The sequence below is a fragment of the Oryzias melastigma genome, linkage group LG13 (genome assembly GCF_002922805.2).
Source record: "Oryzias melastigma strain HK-1 linkage group LG13, ASM292280v2, whole genome shotgun sequence".
Taxonomy (NCBI): Eukaryota; Metazoa; Chordata; class Actinopteri; order Beloniformes; family Adrianichthyidae; genus Oryzias; species Oryzias melastigma.
The window spans coordinates 2,777,491-2,782,548 of record NC_050524.1 but is presented as its reverse complement, the minus strand read 5'-3'; the positions used below and the strand labels follow the sequence as shown (position 1 = coordinate 2,782,548).

Genomic DNA, 5,058 nt, shown 5'->3' with positions numbered 1-5,058 from the left:
CTATACTGCACAGGTGTCGGCGGTGGAAGGTGGGGGCTGGCTGCTGCGAATGATTTGACAGGGGTCTCTAAGTGAGGTGACCAGGCACTATCTAAAGCCATTGGTATAATTCATAGAACTAAAAGAACGCTAAGTATAAAATGCTTGCATATTCCATACTTCCAGTATTGTAGTGAAATTTGGGGAAATATATACAAAACAAATATTGACCCAATAATTAAACTTCAAAAAAGAGCAATTAGATTGATAAATAAAGTTGGTTTTCAGGTGTCCACTAATGCGCTGTTTAAAAAATTTAATACCTTAAAATGTGTGGATATTGTACACGTAAGAATGTTGGACATTTCTTTTGGTGCCTTTTGAAATAGTTTGCCCTTGAGAGTGCAACCATTTTTAAGAGAAAAGAGGAACATTATAATTTAAGAAGTAATTTTATGTTTGAAACCAGCAGGGTTAGAACAAATGTAAAATAGAGATGTCCTTCTGTTTTTGGTTCAAAACTTTGGAACTCTTTAAGTACAGATATTAAATTAGTTAATACTCTTAAGAAATGTAGGTTTCTAATAAAATGTAAAAAAAATGTATCAGTACAAATTAAATTGAATTTTGTTTGAGTAAATTTGTATGTATCTGTAATAAATGTATATATAGTAAGTATGTATATGTCTATGAACTTGTATATATGAATGTGTATTTGGTTAACAATTTTGTTTTTTATGTTTGTGGCATAGTTTCCAACTTAATGTTAAATTTTGTTTCTGTGTAAGTTGTATTTTTTGGATGGGCTTTGATAAGCATGATGCTTCAGCCAATTCCGTTTTGGTTGATATAGATTATCATTTAAAGGTTGTGAAATTTTAAATGTATATAATCAACCAAATAAAAATCTTCATCAACCACTTCATGAATCCCACCATTAACCACTGTGGAACATAAACACTCCCCTGAGCACAGATGTCAGCTCACCTTTACACAAAAATAGCATGTGTGGCTTAACAAAATGCTTTATGTGTGTTTGTGTTTGTATGCATAAATGTGTATGTGTAAATTGTAGTTGTGTGTGAACATGTTGACATGTTTGCATGTGAAGATTTTCAGAGCCAAAATGTATGTTTGTAACATTTGACTGTGTGGTGGGCCCTGCCCCTCTTCGACTAACATTCACATCTGACAGTAATGAAGATAAACGTCCAGCACCTCCAGTGATTCTATCACCCCACCCATCCAGCGAAAAGTGTAAAAATATAATATACATAAATAAATTTTAGTCTCAAATACAAAACTGGTTTATACAAATATACATCTTATGTGTCAGAAGATTCATAACCTTCTGTCGTAACTGTAAGATCTGTCCAACATTAGGGGACTTCAGCTCTGATCTGTTTGCTGAACTGTTGGATAGCACAAGTTAATAAAAATAAAATGATATTTCACACATTCATCCACAAATCCTTTAGAAACTCAGATGAATTTCCTGTTTTCATGTCTTCACTGCAGCTGTTTCATCAATAAAGTTTGGATTGGTTCTCACTGGAGGCTTTTTTGAACATGAATGTTGATGTGAGCAGGAAAAACATGTGAATACCTTCTGATGTCAGATCACACATGCATTGATTGATAAAGAGCAGAACAGAGTCGTACCTGAACTGCAGAGAGTCACCAGCAGCATCAGTGTTGGATGATCCATGTCCTCTCAGTGTCTCTAAGTTCATGTCTGCTGTCTCTTTATCACATCAGCATCCCCGCCCCCCCAAACCTCTGCTCTCTCTCTTCATCTCTGACCAATCACAGCTCAGACCAGGTTTCTCAACACGGCTGACGTTTCAAGAAGATTCCTTCCACTGTTTTTAGTTTTCAAGCTTTAAAAAATTTTAGCATATTTTTTAATATTTTTTTTTGACTAAAATAAATGGTTCAGGGCTTTGGTGTTTTTCCTCTAAAGATTTGAACTTTAAACTGTTGGAGAACAGAAGATACTTATCAGACTGGGAGGAAAAAAAAAGAACATAAAATGAATCTGAATGAAAAACAGCAAATTCTGGTTTGGACTGCTAATTAGAAACTAGGCAGTAGAACCCTCACATCTGGTAAACGGCCTGCAACTGTGTGGCGTTTCCTAAACCATGTCTGAGGTCAGAGGTCCTTGAGTTCTGGTCATGGTTTTGTTCTGTCATCGGTGGGACTCCACTCTTGATGCGAGTCTGCTGATGACCCTTTGAGACTCACCAAGTTCACTTGCAACATCTGACTGTATATCACCGGGGTGTCTAAAGTCTGTCCTCGAGGACCGGTGTCCTATATGTTATCAAACCAACCTGCCATTGAAGCTAATGGGCTATATGCACGACCTACTTCTGCATTCAGTATATGACTGCTTACTTTGCGTCATATTTCAAATAGCGGAGTATTTGGACTTTAAAATATGTCTTCTGGAGCTAAGAAGAGTCACTATAAACGATGTTGGGCGCATTGTTTGTTTTTCTAGCAAAATACCTCAAAATAAAAATTCAAAAATGAATTTAAATTGTATTTGTCGTCTTACATAGCAAACGTCAAAGGTAACTTGCTAATGCTGATGATTTTCTCACTTATTTATGTGCAACCAGCTCAAAAGCTGATAGAAATTTATGTTGGCGAGACGTAATAGGTGCAGGCAAGATGCAGATCGCTGCATTATTTCATGTATTTTTTGTGAATCCAAAGCTAAATGTGGCAGTATTTAATGAAGTCCCGTTAGCTTTCATGAAGCTAGAGCGCAGCGCGCAGCTGCAGATGCGGCCGTGATTGGGAACCATTTGGAGCATAAACCCGAACCGGAACCATAATCCTAACCTTAACCTTTCCTCCGGGTCCCTGCAGCCAAGAAAAACAGTTCAGAACTGACTGGCGGAGGGACTTGACGCGGGGACTGCCGGGTGCTCTTCCCCTTTGTACAGTCCATCTTTATTCACATTAGGAAACCATAAACACTTACCTGAGCACAGGTGTCAGTCACCTTTGCAGTAATAGTTTGTGTGAGAGAATGAAAGGCTTTTTTTTGTGTCGATTTGTATGATTAAGTGTGTGAGCTGCAGTTATATTGTGTACATTCTGACTAGTTTAAAGGTGGAGACTATCTCAACCAACAGATCTGTTTGTAACTACAGTGTGTGTGTAGACAGGCCCCGCCCATTTTAGTTTATTATTTAGACCTGGATGTTTTATGATGTTGCCATCTTCCTTTTTCTTTAACCCCCCCCATTCTTCTTTTCCGTCCAGTCCAACAAAACAAAACATAATCAATATAAATAAAGTTTAGCATTAAATACAACAGGGGTTTATACTCAATAAATCCCTGTTGTGACAGTAAAATCTGCCCAACACAAGAAGCTCTCAGCCCACATCTGTTGGCTCAGCTGTTGGACAGGACAAGTTTAAAAAAAAAAAAAACACTATTTGAGGAGAGTGTCTGTCACCCATTACCTCCCTGTCACAAAAATATGTGAAGCTATACATAAATAGGGTTTTATATTTCTAACCCTTAAATGTTAGGCAGTGTCAGAATAACCAGTGATGAAATATAAAGTCTTGGTTTCAAAGTCAGAGTGAGATTTCTCCACTCAGATAAACAGTTTCCTCTTTAACCGTAAATCTTTACATCAGCGTTTATTTGAAGTCTTCCGTTTTCTGCAGATTTCATGATCACATTTTAAACTCATGTTGAACATTTTGTGGTCGATGGACACATATGGATTTTTGTGTTTTTAAGAGAATTAAAATAAATAAATAATATGAAAAGTGACAGAGGGATGAATGTCAGTAAATTCAGTGGAAATGTCTGAGTTTATCAAATAGAAAAATTCTGTTTTTCCAGCATTAAAACTATTCTCACTAAAATTGTCTGCACTAAACTGATGAAAGCAGCTGGACCGGCTCCACGCCTCTACTGACCTCACAGTCTGCAGTTTGGAGTCTTGACTTTCCACCAGATCCTGGAGCTAATCAAAACTGGAGTCCTGAAACTTCGGGTGTATTCAGACTGGACACATTTGTTTCCCCCAATAATGTGGAACACAGTTTCAGTCTGAATATGGACAAATGAATCTGACTCATCTTGTGATGTGGTCTCGCTCCAATTGAACTGAACTTAGGTTCGCTCTGAGATTCCTCAGTCTGAATACAAAAAGGACTGAGACCAGAATAAGTGAATCAAAATGGCCACCATAGCTGGCGGTCACGTGATGTAAACACATTAGGAATCAGTGAGCCTTGGACAAATGTAAAGCATTGATTGGGGTGTTAGCAAAAAAAGAAGTACTTGATTACTTGTCAGAGTATTACATTTAACACAGCTAAAAACACTTAATACTCACTTTACTGTGTCTCGTTATGCGGCATGTGTGAGGGGCGCTGCCTTGATGTTATCTTAAAAGTTCTATTGTATCCGTGACAAAATTCTCTTAAAAACAATGACATAACACCACAACAGTGAGACACAGCAGCTCACTGCTCATAGCTGTAAAAAGTGTTGAAGCTGTCCTTCATACAGATGAAGGTCTGAATACAGGCTCTTCAGGACTCGATCTGGAACAAATAAATGGACTCGATCCGAACCAACAGACTTTTCCAGTCTGAACACACCCTTAAAGTTTGTCCTCAGGTCCAGTTCTCTTAGATGAGATGCGTTGAATCTCAGAGCTGAGGCCAGAGCAGCACAGCTGATCTCTGAAAAACCACAGCTGATAAATCTGCAGGCAAAGTTCAAGGTAACGGTTGAAGACGACGTTTGTGTTCAAATCTCTTATTGTTACATGTTTTGTCCAATGTGAAAACATATTAAAGGGCAACCATACCCTAAATCGACTTTTTTTGGCTGTTGATCTCTATAAATAGGGCTTTAAAAGTGCTGTCCATTTGTCCTTTACAAATGTTTGTGTTTAAAATAAACTTGTTAAATTCTAATAATGGTCAGGAACTGTCAGATGGAGGAAACTGATTCGTTGTGGTGACCCCTGAAGGGAAAAGCCGAAAGGAAAAGAAGAAGAAGTCAGGAACTGTCTAACAGGAGTCTGGGTGACT

General features: G+C 37.9%; 1 protein-coding gene and 1 long non-coding RNA gene across 3 annotated transcripts in view; both read right to left on the bottom strand.

Annotated features, from left to right (window-relative positions):
* The window catches only part of LOC112149962, a 4,687-nt gene extending 2,636 nt beyond the window's left edge, over positions 1-2,051 (bottom strand). For both annotated transcript variants that reach the window (XR_002919864.2, XR_004948867.1), the window contains exon 1: positions 1,642-2,051. This is a non-coding gene — a long non-coding RNA (uncharacterized LOC112149962). The remainder of the gene's footprint in view (positions 1-1,641) is intronic.
* LOC112149961 (scavenger receptor cysteine-rich type 1 protein M130) overlaps positions 1-5,058 on the bottom strand; it is a 25,488-nt gene that overhangs the window by 9,420 nt on the left and 11,010 nt on the right. The window lies entirely within an intron of this gene.